The sequence below is a fragment of the Cebus imitator genome, unplaced genomic scaffold (genome assembly GCF_001604975.1).
Source record: "Cebus imitator isolate Cc_AM_T3 unplaced genomic scaffold, Cebus_imitator-1.0 Scaffold182, whole genome shotgun sequence".
In the NCBI taxonomy this organism is placed as follows: Eukaryota; Metazoa; Chordata; class Mammalia; order Primates; family Cebidae; genus Cebus; species Cebus imitator.
In genome coordinates this window covers 928,324-946,534 of record NW_016107497.1, presented here as the reverse complement: position 1 = coordinate 946,534, position 18,211 = coordinate 928,324, and positions in this window count along the sequence as shown.

The window sequence follows — 18,211 nt, the reverse complement described above, 5'->3', positions numbered from 1 at the left end:
GCTCACTGCAACTTCCACCTCCTGGGTTTAAGTGATTCTCCTTAATCAACCTCCTGAGTAGCTGGAATTATAGGCATACACCATCATGCCTGGCTAATTTTTATGTTTTTAGCAGAGATGGGTTTTGCCTTGTTGGCCAGCCTGATATTGTACTTCTGACCTCAAGTGATCCACCTGCCTTGGCCTCCCAAAGGGCTGGCATTACAGGCGTGAGACACGGTGCCAGCCTACCTTATTTTTTCTTAACAGAATACATATAAGGCGATGAGGAAATTAGTAAATGTAATAAAGGGCAGTTGTTTCTTATTAATAATGCTGGTTGGCTATGAGAAAGTATAGTAAACATGTATTTTGTTGAAAATTTCTACAGAATGGATAATTACTCTAAAGAGTAATTAATTAGAGTTTAATATAGTTGAAGCTTCTTTTGCCTGCTTCAGTCTAACTGCCTTGTGGTTGGTGATGTAACTAGCTTAGAGTACTAACAACTTTCAACTATCAAGTAAAGTTAAGCAATATATAATTATCAATGGGATTATACATCATCAGTTACTCAAAAGCATCTTGTTGATTCCTTAGCAATGATAGCCTTACAAAGTTTCCATCTTAAGGGTTAAATATCATATTAAAGGCAACAGTATGAGATTTAAGACATAGCTATTTTAGTAAGGGGGAAGACAACTTACAAAATCTAAATTAATGTCTTACCTGAGAAAATTCATATTAAAGTTTTCTTTCTTATATTTTATTTATATTAAAATGGAAGGAATGGTTTGATTACCACTATTAATTTAACTGAAGTACAGGTATTTGTTGTATAATTCATTTTCTGCAATAGCATGTAGAATGAAATAAAATCAGGCCTCTGGACCAGACATTATTTTAAGATCCTTATAGCTTTGTAATCCTGTGTGGTGCAGGTCAAATTTTGTCATAGAATCTTAAGAATCTGTATTTAAATAACCATGAAAATATCCATAAAATGGTCTCCTATAAGAGCAGAATTACTGGGATAAGCATATTATCTGTAGTAAAGCTGATTTATACTGAAAAATGTTTATTTTTTCCAAAAAGGTGGTCATGACAATCATTGCATCATAGTAAATCTTTTAACAATTCTATATTATGATGTTTTTGGCACCAGGTCAGGTTAAAAGATAAGCAGTTAAGAAATCTGTTAATCATTATCTGTGTAAGCCTAACTGAAATATACCTTGGATCTTCATGTTTCAAACTTGAATTTCTGTGGATGAACGATTTTATGCAGTATTTATGTAGTAGAACAAAAATATCAAATGTATTCAATAAAATACATAATGATTTTTATCATTCGCTTTATTCAATCTTATTATATTATTAAAGTAATGTTTATTGATGGTTATATATACTGTGATTTACCTGTCTAAATTACTTTCAGAGGTAGTTACGTAATTCGTTAAAAATATCAGCTACCACTTCTTTGCCCATGTCTATAACCTGAAAAAAAAGAAATATTATAGTATGTTTACACATATGTATACACCACACACACATGCACACATAGCACATATATACTATTTTTAGTAAGAAATGTATAGATATAAATGTAGATATATTTGCCAAGAAAAGTTACTTAGGACCTTGATCATTTAAAGTGCACCATGGAATAAAGTGACCCAAAGATAATGGTGGCTCTCTGTATCTAAATCTCTGCAAACATTAAAAAATAAAATAAAAAACTCTACGAGCTATATGATGGAAAAAAATTACATATAAATCACAACTTCAGCAACTTGTAGGTGAAGACAATACCTTAGTCCTCAAATTACCTATCCCTTGGCAACAAGCTCACAACAGCAACACGTCCAGTAGAATTATACTTATGTTGTAAGCTTGTGACAAGAGGAATTCTAAAGATATTCAATGAAAAAGAAGAAACATGAGGTCACAGATGAAGTACAAACAACGCAACTCACAGAAAGGGAATGTCAATGCTAAGTGTTAGACAAGACAAGTATGACATTTGCCAGTTTACAGAATTAAGTTCAGAAAAGAGCTTAAAAACAAGTAGACCAAAAATGGTAACCTAAAGAAAGCATTATTTTGAGAAAATAAGGGAATATATAAAAAAAAGAGGGTTTTTTTTTTTTTTTTTTTTTGGTTTGGCAATGCAGGAAAAAATAAGTAAACTTAAAATAAAATGAAAAAGTTATGAATCACACACACACAAGAAGAATCATAATCCTGCCCCAAATCTTTCCCTTCCTCCCAGTGCCGCCATAAAATAAGCCACTTACAGAAATTTTTTAAAAAATTATCTAAGCACACTACCCGTACAATGCCTAAAACTAGGAAAAAAGAGACAGACCTCATGAATCAATAATGGAGGAAGAAACAGAAAATGGGAATTAAAATAATTAAGCTGAACTGTACTATTTGAGAGACAATACTATTTGAGAGATAATACTGTAGCAGAAGAAAACTGTTACACAGCATATCAAACATTATTAAATATTTTCACACTTAAATTTATAGTTATATATTAAAAATAGAATCTGAAATTCAGAAACTGAAAAGATATGAATAAGAAGAAGAAATAAGAAAGTAGATCAGATTCAAAACAGAAAACCTTGTTTAGAAAAATATAAAGCAATTTCACAAATGAGGATTAAATTACAAAGTTCCCATTGGATGATAGTTTAGAATCAATACCTAAGAAGTCATATTGAAGAGAAGTTGGGAAGTCATTAATAAAATGAACATGTGCTGCAGAAAGTAGAAAGGGTTAGAGGGAAAGTAGTTATAATGGAATATAGGCAAAGAGGGTTCAACATATACCAAACTAAATCATTTTCGAAAAAGCACAAAAACATGGAAGAAAATTAATATTTAAAGCTAAAATTCAAGAAATTGAAATATAAGAGAAATCCTAAACCCACAGACTAAAAATTTGCACTCTACATAAAAAAATTGAGACAGAATTATGAACCCTGATAAAAAGTATCACAAAAATATTAGACGTTATAAACAAGGTAAAAATCTTCAAGGCCTCCATCATTAGGTTGCTGTCATATTTCTCACATGTAATACAAGAAGCAAGGTTACTGCTGAAGCAGCATGAAAAAAACAAGAACATGTAAGTTAAATATTTTATGTTCTAATCGCACTGCTCAGTAAGTGTCAAGTATATTTTCAACAAAATTTTTAAAGATGGAAGAACTGAGGTAAAACTGTACTGATGAGCTCTTCTCAAGGAATTCATTATGGGATGAATTATAATGAACTAAGAGATTACTAGGATAACCTTAATAAAAGGGCTGATAATGAGCACATATATTTCATTATGTATACTTTTGGGAAAATCACCATTACAATATATGCTTGCGGTGATGTGGCAGGGCCCTTTCTCCTCTAGACTTGACCATTTCATTAGCCAAAGGATCAGAGATAGAAGAGTGGCTCACATCCAGGAATTGAGTAAGGAATATGACTAATTATTATTACTGAGTTCTTGAAGTTGTGGAGATTAATGTCACCATTTAGAACATAAAAAAATCAGGATTGAGGCTTTTTTTTTTTAACTTTAAGTTTTGGGATACGCGTGCAGAACATGCAAACCACCATATACGCCATGGTGGTTTGCTGCACCTATCAACCCATTATCTAGGTTTTAAGCTCTGCATGCATTAAGTATTTGTCCTAATACTCTCCCTCCCCTTTCCCCCTAACCCACAACAGGCACCAGTATGTGATGTTCCCCTCCCTGTGTCCATGTGTTCTCATTGTTCAACTCCTACTTATGAGTGAGAAATGCAGTGTTTGGTTTTCTGTTTCTGTGTTAGTTTGCTGAGAATGATGGCTTCCAGCTTTATCCATGGCCTGCAAAGGACATGAACTCATTCTTTTTAATGACTGCATAGTACTCCGTGGTGTGTATGTGCCATATTTTCTTTATCCAGTCTATCATTGATGGGCATTTGGGTTGGTTCCAAGTTTTTGCTATTGTAAATAGTGCTGAAATAAACATATGTCCACATGATTCTTCACAGAAGAATGATTCATAATCCTTTGGATATACACTCAGTAATGAGATTTCTGGGTAAAATGGTATTTCTCGTTCTAGAGCCTTGAGGAATTACCACACTATCTTCCACAATGGTTGAACTACTTTACACTCCCACCAATCTAGAAATAGGTATCTAAAAGCATTCCTATTTCTCCACAGCCTTGCCAGTTTCTGTTTCCCAACTTTTTAAAAATTGCCATTCGAACAGGCGTGAGATGGTATCTATTTCACTGCAGTTTTGATTTGCATTTCTTTAATGGCCAGTGATGATGAGTTGTTTTTTTTTCATATGTTTGTTGGCTGCATGAATGTCTTCTTTTGAGAACTGTCTGTTCATATTCTTCACCCACTTTTCAAAGGTGTTGTTTTTTTCTTGTAAATTTGTTTAAATTCTTTGTAGCTTCTGGATATTAGACCTCTGTCAGATGGGTAGATTGCAAAAATTGTCTCCCATTCTGTAGGTTGCCTGTTCACTCTGATGCTAATTTCTTTTGCTGTTCAGAACTTCCTTAAGTTAATTAGATCCCATTTGTCAATTTTGGCTTTTGTTGCAATTGCTTTTGATGTTTTAGTCATGAAGTCTTTACCCATGAGGCTTTTATCTCCATTAAATTTGTGAGAATGGCCATAAACTGACCCAAGTTTAACCATTTCATAGTCCCAGTTGTGGTTATTTGCCAGATGTAGTGCTATTACTAGCATAGATTTGAGAAAGTATTCTCCTCTAGTCCAAAAAAAGAAAAAAAAAACTTAACTGGTATTCATGGAACATAAAAATATTCATTCATAAATTCTCTCAAAGCTTGATGAACTCTTCTGCTCTCTGTCACAATATAATATGTAGAGGCCTAGACTATCCGGAAATCTGCATAGTACCTTATTGATCTGTTACACAGATGACAGAGGTGATTGGACAGGATGAGCAAAAATTGGCTAGTTCTTTGAAAGCACTGCACTTGAAGTAACACCATAGTCTTCAGAGATAGGAATATAAATCTAATCAGTTCGTTAACCTCTCACTTCGGCATATTTCAGCAAATTTCTGAACCGATAGGCGCTTGCTGAAATATCCCTTTTAGAGGGTAAAAATAATTGTTACATTGTGATTCTCCTACCACAAAGCGGGAAGGGAAGTTTCTCATGATAATATAGAGGCTGGAAGCAAACAAATTTCACACATAGAATGTTGCACTGATCCATGTACCACCTGGCCTAAAAAGCTGCCATTCCTGATTGTCACCTAGAATGGAAAATATTCTAGGGTAGATTGATAACACTTCCGGTACCAAATATTTATGAATAAGCAAACAGCATATAAGAATTACTCCCAGAAGCCATTACAATATATGGAGATTACTAACAATATCTTAATTATATACAGGAGTGACTGTGTAGCTTGTAAAGGCTCAATTAAATCTGTCTTTCAACCTTCTTTTCCTTAGCCAGATCCTCAAACCCTTCTGGTAGTCAATATTATCTAACACAGAGATAACTGTGATAAAGAGGAAGTTAGAATGAAAATAGAAGTTGAAATATCTTAGATTTGAAAAAAATCATTAAAATATATATTTTAAAATACTTTGCTAACACCCCTTCCAGAGACTCAGATGGCATCCATTTAAGTTAAAAGCCTTGAAACTTAAGCTTCACTAGTTTCATGGCAAATCTTCCTCTGCCATTGTCTTTTATTATTTAAAGCAATCTATTATCCTCTGAAATGATTTGCTTTGTTGTTTGAAGAAAGGAAAAAAGAAACATGACCTTGAGGAATGTTCCTCTTTATAATATACACAAATAAAAAAGTCACAGTTCCTATTTTGAAATCAACACTTTAATTAACTTTAATTTTCATCTATTAATAGTATAGTTTGAGGCAGAGAACTTACTACTCTCCCACAAATGTATATCATATATTATTAGTGTGGCATTCAATAGGGCAAACAATTCATAGAGAACTACCACCATAAACAAAATAAATCCTCAAAATAAATTAACATGCAACTAATAAATATGTATCGCAAACTTGTATCCAATGCATAGCACTGTGAAACATCAAATATAAGAAATGCATGCACATTTTTGACCCCAATAAAGAAATAACAAATGAAGTAGTATGAATAATAACCTACATAATGTAGCATTCCAAACATGCTAGCATAACCAATCAAGAATAATTTCCAAATCTTTCTGAACGATGAAAGGCTTCTAAAATGAAACACAATTGATGTAATGCTTTAGCCAAGTAGTAATGAATAACTGTCACTCTAGTAAGAGCTCTGTGTTTGAGACAGCCCCTATCATACGCATTCTAATAAATTAAAGGCAAAATTGGAAGCAGGTATTTTGGTACATCAAATTTAGAATCAGTCTTACACACAGAAAATATATAAAACACATGCTAAAAATGCATATCAGTGGTCTCAGTCAGCCAGAATTTGCAGTCTTAGCTACTTACCAATCATGTCAAAAGACTGTATATAAGAAAAGCATACTGTCTCACATCTCCAAAAAAACAAGATGGTCTAGTCAAAACATATCCTTATTGTAGCTGTAGGACATATTTTCTTCATCATTGGCTGGCTGACAAATATATTCTAACCTACTTTGGAAAAACAGATGAAGTTTAAGTGGATTGAGTGATATATTTCTGTATACTTTACGCCTCTACATATCTCTAAAAATTTTTTTGGATCTAATTTTCAAGAAAAGATTGTTGCCTCAAACAAGCTGGTGGACTTTATTTCCATGGACAATTTAAATTTTATGTAGAATTATGGTTTATTTTTCATTTAAAACAAGAGAAACAGCATCAGTTTATATTTAATTTTAGTAGAATATTTCTTGTGATTTCCTAGATTAAGAGCAATTAAGAGATTCTCAATTTATCTTTCTAGGGGATTTTCTTGTTAGAAAAGTGTTTCTTGAAACTATTCCTCAACTATTCCTGACATCTGCTTTTCCATTGGTAAGACTGCAGACAAGTTCTGGAATTCCAAGCCATTTTTGTAAATGTGTCCTCTCCCCTATCATTCATAGCTATTCATATGCTTGAAGGACGTCAGGACTAATTACTTTTAGTGAATGCTGTTGAGTACTTCCAGATACTATTTAAGGATCTAATTACTGCTTGGAGTATTGCCTGCTGAATTTTCATAGTCAACTTCTTTTCTAGCAATAGTGTCAAACTGAAGGAGCTGCTTCACGTAACATCTTGCCCTTATCATAAGGGCATTCTATCTTCAATGATTTGGTGATGAAGGTGTACAGAGGCCCATGCTTCTTACATATGTTCAGGCTATCCCTAAAAACCCATCTCATTTCCAAAGTCCAACTGACTGATGCCTCAATGACAACTGAATCATAATTCAGCTTCTCTCTATACCCAGTCTTGATTGATTCACTCTCTTACAAATAGTGTTCTCAGTGGCACTCATCAACAAAATTCCTGTAACCAAATCTTTATTTCCTGTTGATATTCGACACTAAATAGGAAACTGATCCTAAAATGAAGCAGAGTAAACTGCCAGCCAGATGCTAATGAGTATTCAGGCACTGGTCAAGTTTAGTAGCAATTGTCCCTTGCATGCTATAGAGATGCTGTTGTTAAAATTTCATCCAGTAGGTGTGGCGCAGTGGCTCATGCCTATAATCCCGGCACTTTGGGAGGCCTAGGTGGGTGGATCACCTGAGATCAGGAGTTCGAGACTAGCCTGGGCAACATGTTGAAACTCCCGTCTCTGTTTGAAATACAAAATTAGCCAGGCGTGGTCGTGCATGCAGGAGGCTGAGGCAGAGGTTGCAGTTAGCCAAGATTGCGCCACTGCACTCCAGCCTGGGTGACAGAGTGAGGCTCAGTATTAAAAAAAAAGAATCATCCAGTAGTAAATTGTGAAGGAATAACATAAAAAGGAATGGGTGGACAGTGTAGTATTTCTAGCATTTCGGAGGTTCAGTGGAAGTGGTCATAGTAAAGAATATTTAATTGATGACACTTGCTAGATGCTATTGATTCACCAGAGAAATTCAATAAAGGTTTATGAATGATTAATAAATGAGAGTCTATTTAGAATCAAATAAAAGAGTGTTAGCTCATTTAGCTGGATGCCAAAAAAAAGCTTAGGCAAAAGTTAAATTCTCAATGCCAGAAAATTTGCTCTATGAAGATTAGAAACTTAATTAGGAAATTTGGGGACTATTAGAGTTCTTATGGACACTTATGGGACCATACACTTCAAATTTCCTGAATTTTTAGGTTAGTTAAAATCCTTAGAACTGCAAAAGTGACTCAGTCCTCCCTGTTTAAACAGTTCACTCTATTGCTTGAAGACCGAACAAGAGTGCTTTCCTTGAAATAACACATACAGGCCCCTCAGGATCTACCATTATCATTCCCTCACAGTCATTGGACTAATAACTATTGTCAAGTCATAATTTTGCTAAGAAAAAGGTAGGTCTTTTAAATATGTACAAAGATTTGATACCAAAGAAACTGTAGGCCCCAGTATAATTAGATCAGCACTTCAATCATACTCCTAAATGAATGAACACTCTGATATTCTAGGTAGGCATGGATTCCAAGGGGACACTATGCAACCCAGTATATTCCTCATTTTGCCTTTCCCGATAATGTACATGTCCTCCATAAAACATAAAGTGATGTCATCCAAATATACTCCAAAGAATTAAGAATTAACCTACTCCATTACCACTTTCAAGTCCCAAATATCACCTAAATATTAATTCAAATAGTTTCAAATATCATCATTTAAATAAAGTATGCATACAATCAGGCATGATCCTTCCTAGAGTAAAATGCCTCCCCATTCACAGACCTCTGAAACCAGGAAATAATTTACTTCTTCCATAATACAATGGTAGGGCAGGTATGAGAACAAATTCCCATTTTTAAATAGACAAAATGGTACTGATCTAAAGCAACTTTACAACACAGCAATATTTATTTTATTATGTTATTAGGTTTCAAGACCTAAGAAACCTCTGTGTTTGGTTAGAAACCTTTATCCTCCATGGTTTGGTGCTCACCCTCTTAGTCCTCCAGGGCTGCAGCTCTTCCATCTCTGATGACCTATTCCTCTGTAGCCCTGCTCTCAGAGTCAATCTTCTGTTTTGCTACATCCATGTCTAGGCTAGCAGTGTTTCTGCTGGGATAAGTTCTCAAATCTTTGTCAGTGTTAATGGAATCCATGCCCTAGACATAAAAGTTGTCCATCGATCCATCTAAGATAACCCCATCTCTATTCCTAGTATCTGCTGAGATGGTTGTTTAAATGTGAAAGGTCACAAGGACTCATCTCTTTAGCCAGATGGTCCAGCCATACCTTTGACAATTTTTCAAGAGTATGCATGAATATCTTTTGTAATACTGACAGACAGAATTTTCCACATCACCAAGCTCTGTTATTTTCTATTTATTAATTTCTTTCCTTAACGTGTCTCTTCTCTGTCACATTTAACTATAAGAATCAAGGGGACATCAGCGACACTTTCAACACTATGCTTGAAAATTTCCTCAACTTCATACTCAAGTTTTTCACTTAAAAGTTCTACTTTCTGTCCAATAAAACCTAATTTGGCAATTTTTTTTTTTTTTTGCCATTCTTTAATAAGGATAACTTTCTCTCCAGGTTCTAATATATGTTTCTTTTTTCAGTCTCAGACCTCACCAGAAGCACTTTTGCCATTCATACTTCTGGAAACCTTTTGTTTGTGGTGATGGGTATATTTCCTAAGATAATAGAAGCTTTCTCTTGCAGCTCCCCTTCTTTCTTTCTGAGCCCTCGCTAGAATCACCTTTAACATTCATATTTCTACTAGCAGTTCCTTCAAGAAAATCTAGGCTCTTTTCCTACCATATACTTCAAAACTTTTCCAGCCTTTATGCACTACCCAATTCCTAAGCCACTTCTACATTTTTATGTATGGAGTATACTATCACCCCATTTTTCACACTTAAATCTAAGTGTTAGTTTCCTATGTCTGGTATAACAAATTACCACAGCCCAGTGACTTAAAATAACAAGGATTTTGTAACAAAGAATAATATATAACAACATATATTATAAACACTGCAGTACATTCCAATCAGCTTTGCTTTAAATTAGCAATTGTATGATAGAAATAGTCTGCCATTAACAAAACCTGGAAGTCTAATGGTTGGTTTGATATAGTAATTTACAGGAATATTCTAGTAATGGTAGTTACTTTTTTACTATATTCGCCAATTGTTTACATTTGTTCTTATTTGCTTTCTTTTCATTTTTTTTCTCTGTCTAGTACTTTTTTTTTCCTGTATGCTTTTGATACATCATCATCAGTCCATGAGCACTTCATTACTTTGTGTCCCAATGGTGTGTTTAAGACACATACATTCTGTATCCCAGATATAAAATGAACCTCTTCAAGGAATCTAATTTTGGTTTGGTTTGATTTGGTATTTTCTGTTGAGAATGATATTTAGAAATCAAGATATTGGTGCTTTGTATTCCTTTACTAGTGGCATGACATGGATTTCAAGGCCTCTAGGAAATAAGTAAAGATTGACAGAGACTGTTTCAGGATACATATCTTTATACAGATTCTTGTTAAAAATCATGACTACATTATGATATTTCCAATTGTATTTCAATACTTAAAGGTACATTTTAGTCTTCTTCTACATTATCATAATACTTTTTTTCCAGCAGTGAGAAATATTACTCATTTCTTCCTCTTTTACTAATTTATTTACATGTAGAAAACACAAACATTAATTTGTATTTAGCATATGACTACTGCAATGATCAAATTCAATAACTAGAGTCAATATTCGTTTAACATATTTCAGGCAAATTGTGCTTACGGTATAGACAAGACCTCAGAAAAGATTGGTTGTTTAGCAATAATAACTCAGAATCCAGTTGTATAAACATGACTGATCCAATTTTACGAGACCTGGCTGAGTCTCAATTTCTTCAATTAAAATTTATCATACCAGTAACACCTAACTATCTCTTTCACCTTTGCTGTAATGAAAATTTATAAACAAAAGATAATGGTTTTGATAACAAAGAAATAACAAAATATACAGTTAAGTATTGCAAAGGCAATTCACATCTATCATCTTTTGATACCATGTCCAAAGAGGTCTCTGTTTAGAAGTGGTATCATCTGTGTGGCTTATTTTTTTTTTTTTTACTTAAATTTTCTACCTCATGGGACACAAGTTATGGAACACATGAGAAAAATACTGCTGAAAATATTTCTTTAACATCACAACAGCAGCAGTTTGAAAAAGAAATAACCTTCACTCTTAACATTCTCTGAATGTCTGTATTCATTCCCATCTTCCAGCAAGTCACTACTGAGTGACTTCCTGCACTAAGTAATTTAGTGATGAAGAGAACAACAAAAAGACAAATAATTATCAATATTAGTGAAGGGGAGGAATGAAAAACAAAAAGAGCCAAGATGGGAAAGAAGAAAGCAGTAAAACATCACACTGGGTACAAAGGTTATCAGTGAAGAGTAGACACTAAGGAAAGAACAGATAGATTCTACTAAAAGAAAATACAAACTTTTAAACTTTTAAAACTTTTAAAATAAAAACAACCAATAATTTTGAAATCATTTCTAAATTGGTAAAATCCTTTATGGCCTTCTGAATAATCAATATTACTGTTTCCTGAACACAGTCTAGCTAAAATGGATATTTTTAAGACAAATTTTATACACATATTTTTCTTAAATTCTATTTAAAATTAATAAATATTCTGGCCAGGTATAGTGGCTAATGCCTGTAATCCCAGTACTTTGGGAAGCCAAGATGGGTGGATTGCTCGAGGTCAGGCATTCGAGACCAGTCTGGCCAACATAGTGAAACACTATCTCTACTAAAAATACAAAAATTAGCCTGGTATGGTGGCACACATCTGTAGTCCCAGTTACTCGGGAGGCTGAGGCATGAGAATGGCTTGCCGGTAGGTGGAGGTTGCAGTGAGCTGAGATCATGCTACCGCACTCCAGCCTGGGTGACAGAGTGAGACCCTGTCTCAAATAAATAAATAAATAAATACATAAATACGTAACACAATGAAGTTAGTAAATATTTTAAGTATATTACAAAAATTGAAATGTAATTAAATGTAATTAGTAAATATTTCCAGTATATTTCAAAAATTAAAATGAAATTATAGGTTGACATTTTTTAGTCTTATAAACACATATTTTCAAATGCTATATCCAAATCCTTCTTTTTACACAATAAAAATATTAAATATACACTATAATAGCTATGAGGGATGGGATATTATGTATTTTTAACAAGATATTTTTGTTTCCGCATTTTATTTTTACTCTATGTTAATTTTAAAAAATTCTAATATGTGACTTGTTCACATTCTTGAGCCAGTAATTGAAAAATAAATGTGTATTCTTAAATTTCCTTTCTTAATTGCTTAATTTCCTTTCTTTGGCAGCTGTGCTGTATTTCAATTTCACTAAAAGAATTGCTAGTGTTAAGGCAGATAAGAGGTTGAAATTCTATGTATATAATAAATGCTAAAATTCTAAACATAATACATAATAATTCTTCCTTTAATTGCCATCAAAGAAGGAAGTTAACAATTTACTTTTTATCATAACCCTATCAATGTTTCCCTTTACTTGTACAGACACTTAATCATTGTCAGTCGTACATAAAATGCCTCCCTTTGAAAATATAATAAGTCTATGAGATTTTATTCATGAGTCAAACAGAATTCTTCTGTCATCACCATCTTTTTCTTCATTTGTTTATATGTTCATGCTAATGGACTACCTAGAAAGGAAGTTCAATATAGCACCACTGCGATAGACACACAAATAAGAAAAGAAAGGAATATTAAAAGGGGGAAAGCATTTTTGACTTTGGGAATAGGAAAGGACAAGGAGCAGCCATTTTCAGTTGTAGCATATGTCAATAATTTATACACATCTGCAATGTATCAGTAAGAAACAAGCTTCCTTTTCTGCAATGAAAATGTTCAATGTTAAGGTTTTACAATACCGTTTATTTTCCACAATCTTCTTTCCTGACTTCTCCCTCTCCCCTCTTATTTTCTTTGTCTCTTATTAAAACAAAGTACTTTTTTGTGTGTATGTTTCTACTTATATTGGTATATAGAAAAATGACAACACTGGTTTTAATATATGTAGACCATGGGTTGGATAAATTGGAAAAATATTAAACACCAAGAATGATTTACTTAGGCACTTTAATAGTAGAGGAAAATAAAATGGGTTTATTTTAGTAGTAGAGAAGACTAGGAAAATCATCATAGTGGAAAAAAATTATAGAGGATGAATTAAGATTTGAAACTGAATGTGGGAGGCAAAGGGAAAGGAGCAAGAAGGAGCTAAAGATAACTCTGGAGAAGGCATCAAAGAAAACAGAAGGGCAAAAACATACTGCCTTTCTCACTGCTTCTGTGAATCAGAATGGCAAATCACAGTGTTATGTCTTCCATCTCTCAGTTTGTTTCACACTGGTCTACCTCATCTATGTTAAGCCTTATTTGCATTATCTGTAAAATCAACTTGATATTGTATCTGTTGTAACCAAGCAAGTTAGACTTCCAAATTAAGAGTCCTTTATTATTTAGCTGGTGACTGAGAGATGGCTAACACTCAAAATTATCTCGGCCCTGAGAAAGTGGCCTGGTTATCTTTTATACTTTGATTTAGGTAGGGGAGGGGAGTACCTAGCTGAAGCAGAATTTCACAGAAGCAGAAAAGCAGGTTAGAGGAAGGGGCTGCAGGTATAGGTGGTTTCCATACAATTACGAAGAAAGAGGGGCAATCATGCTCCTTCTACACAATGAGCATAGGGAAACTTTTCACTTACAATAGCAGTGGGGAGGTATGCCAAACAGGATGTGGTTACAGTGGTTACCAGTGTTAAGAACAGTACTGTTCAATGCTTCTAAGTGCAGCATGACTCAGTTATGCAACCAAAGGGGTTGTGGTAAGGACGGGGAAGCCAGGTTGGAGTTTACAGCTAAAATGAAGTCAGTTATGCTAGCCCAGTGTAGGTTATTACATATCTACCTACTAACTAACTACCTACCAAGGTTAGCTGAAGTAGGGATTATATGAGATACTGTAATTTAAATATACATTAAAGCATATGCTGATTAATCATTGTTTCACAACTAGTAGTTACAAATTCCAGATTATGGTAAAAAATTAAATTGAAAGCAAATATTAATTTTGAAAAGGTGATGACATCCACCTTAAGACACTGCCTTATTCATCTCATTCACTGTAAAGAGCACATACCATTTCTGATTTAATAGTACAGTATTTAATTGAGTTTTCCAGTATGCATCACATCCTGTTAACAGTTTAGATCACTGTGTTATTTTTATTTTAAAGCCATAGATTAGTGTTCATTTAACATGATATTGTGGACATTTTTAAAATGGCTTTTAAATGCAGCAAAATATAAAATTAAAACAAAATTGAGGAGCAGTATATATATATGATTGAGGAGCAGTATATACCTTTAGTAGCAAATATTTACATTATGTTAGCTTATTTAAAGTAAAATTAAAACTTATATAAAATAACTATTTTATTATTACAAAATAAAGACAAACGTAAAGATTCTAAGTGGACCCAAAGCAATCAAGCTTAGCTTGTCATTAATAACTATTATATGCCCAGTTTAAAACTATTTAATGTGAATCATAAAATGATGAAAATTAAGAATGGCCTTTCCAAATGTAGTAAAAATAACAAATTGAAGTAACTGTTACCATGGCAACTATAGACTCTTCCAAGTCTGCTATTTCTCTAGTAATTAAAAAATTGCAATAACTAACTGGGCATGGTGGCTCACACCTGTAATTCCAGCATTTTGGGAGGCTGAGGCAGGCAGATCCCAGCACTTTGGGAGGCTGAGGTGGGTCAGGAGTTCAAGTCCAGCCTGGCCAACATGGTGAAACTTTGTCTCTACTAAAGATACAAAAAATTAGCTGTGCGTGGTGGTGGGTGACCGTAATTCCAGCTACCAGGGAGGCTGAGGCAGGAGAACCACTTGAACCCAAGAGACAGAAGTTGCAGTGAGCCAAGATCCTGCCATTGCACTCCAGCCTGCCTGACTGTTGGGGAAAGCAGCAAAGGAGAAAGGACTTAAAGAGTGCCTACACAAATTGGTTATAATTAACATATAAAAAAGGAACAACAAACTGCAGAAGGCCGCAGGAGGCGTCTGATGAGGAAGTCCTCTCCATGCCTCATGTTCTGGTGCAGGGTGACTTGGGCTCTGTTACCATAAACATTGTGCTCAAGGCTGTAAAACCACTTCATAGCACTATGTCATAGCCAGGCTTGTAGGCTTCTTGTAAGGCCCGAGTTCCATCAGCTGTACATAGATAGTAAGCTAAAGATAACCACATGTTCTTGTTTTGTGAAACTCCCAAACTGCCCCTATTATCAATCCTTAGGGTGACACAACAGTTTTGGCCCACTGATTCACTTCCAAGTCACTGATTCACTCCACCACGACTCCACCCCTACCCTATAGATCAAAGTGATAGTAATCAATAAATAATGTGGATGATCGGAGCTTGGGGCCTTCACTGCCTCCTCCAAAGTAATGAGTGATGGCCCCCTGGTCCCACTGTCTTTCTTAATCTGTCTTTTTCTCATTCCTTTGTTGCCTCTGAACTCGGAGTATCCATGGGTGATGTAGGGCTGGCTCCCTACATTCTGTTGCCCAACAGGGGACTCAAGCATCCCTATGTTCTGGCACCCACTGTGTGGGGCTCATGGATTCCCTGCAGGTGACAGGGCAAGACTTTGTCTCAAAAAAACAATTGCAATAACCAAAAAGATAGCAGCATTTCCTTTTGCAATTAAGCATCCTCGCCCATTTCCAAAGATAAAATACATCATCATTTTAATTGCTTTTTTTGTTTGTTTTTAATTTAATTTGATTTGATTTTAATTTTAAGTTCTGAGATACATATGCAAGACATGTAGGCTTGTCACATAGGTAAATGTGTGCCATGGTGATTTGCTGCACCTATCAACCTATCACCTAGGGATTAAGTCCCACATTCATTACCTATTTATCCTTAATGGTCTCCCTCCCCTGACCTGCTGATAGGACACAGTATGTTTTATTCTTCACCCTGTGTCCAAATTGCTTTCCTTTTGTAGTTTGAAGCAATAATATAATAGGCCTAGAACCTACAGCCTGTCTCTTCCAGCAGGTACTCAGCAGCTGAAATCTGCAAAGGTGATTTCTTCCCTTTCAGTAATGGCAGCATTTTGGTTACTTACCTTTGACATTCTGACCTCGTTTCCAAAACAACCCAAAACAAGGTTTTTATTCTTAGCCCTGAAATTTCATAATATGATAAGTATATCTTTAAACATAAAACTATTTTAAAAAGAAGCAAATGCCATCAATTTATTTAATATGTTTTTCTCTGTTCCTCCTTTCCTAAGAGAGTCCAATTTCCACATGTATTTTTAGAATTTTATCATTTTTATTTAGACTTCGTAATTGAAGCTGATATTTGGCAGTATCTATAAGCCAATTGAAGATGAGGAAATTTACACATGTATTTAAATAGATCTTGGTTGATCGATCACATGCACAATTTCAAAAAGTTTTAAAGTGCATAATAATGAATATCAAGGTTAATAACTCTACTAATTATACTACTTCAGGCTAGAAAGAAAAAATGTAGGAGTAAAATAGAACACTAGTTGGAAACAACTGCTATTTAGATACATGCTTTTTATGACATATTAGAAAATACGTATACCATATTATAAAAACTTAAAAATGTGTTATAAATTATTATATCAATTATATATTTTAGCTAACATACACAAAACACATTTGTTGTTAGTGATAAATATACATGTATATACATTTATATTACTTACTACATTGGTTAGAACCTCCAGTGAAACATTGTATAGAAGTCAATGGCCTTTCCTCGATCCTGACCTTAGCAGGAAAGAGTCATTTTTTTTAACCATTAAATGTGAAGTGTGTGTGTGTGTGTGTGTGTGTGTGTGTGTGTGTGTGTGTTTTGAGGCAAAGTCTTTCTTTGTTGCCCAGGCTGGAGTGCAGTTTCATGATCTCAGCTTACTGCAACCCCTGCTTCCTGGGTTGGAGTGATTCTCCTGCCTCAGCCTCCTGTGTAGCTGGGACTACAGGCACCTGCCACCACACCTGGCTGATTTTCGTATTTTTAGTAGAGACATGGTGTTACCATATTGGTCAGGCTGGTCTTGAACTCCTAACCTTGTGATCTGCCTGCCTCAACCTCCCAAAGTGCTGGAATTACAGGCGTGAGCCACCATGCCTAGCCCATTAAATGTTCTATTAGCTCTAGGTTTTTTAATAAATGCTATTTATCAGGTTGAGGCAGTTGACTTATATTTCTAGTTTCCTTAGCTTTTTAAATTCAAAATAAATGCTAAATATTATTAAATGATATTCTGCATCCATTTAGATGGCTGTATGTTTTAAATTTGGTGACATAATTTATTTTGAGTGATATTCTTACATTAAATCAACCTTGTACCTGCAATGAACACCTGCTTATGATTATTATTTTGTTTTATTGCTAGATTCAATTTGTTGAAATTCTGATACATATTTTAGAGTGTGTTTTTGAGAAATATTGATTTGTCATTTTATCTTTTTTTTAACATATTATCTCACTTGGTTACAAAGTCATGTTGGCCGGGCACTGTGGCTTACACCTGTAATCCCAGCAATTTGGGAGGCCAAGGCAGATGGATCACGTGATGTCAGGAGTTTGAGATTAGCCAGGCCAAAATGGTAAAACATTGTTTCTACTAAAAATACAAAAATTAGCCGGATGTCATGGCAAGCACCTGCAGTCCCAGCTACTTGGGACATTGATGCAGGAGAATTGCTTGAGCCCAGGAGGTGGAGGTTGCATTGAGCCAACATGATGCCACTGCACTCCAGCTTGGGCAAAAGATTGAGACTCCGTCTAACAGAAAAGAAAACAATAGTCAGGCTGACCCGTAGAATGAATTGAAAAGTAGAATCACGGGTATAACACTGTTTTCCACAGCTGCTCTGATCTTTATCATTTCCTTTCTTTGTGGAATTTTGATGTTTTTTTTTTTTTT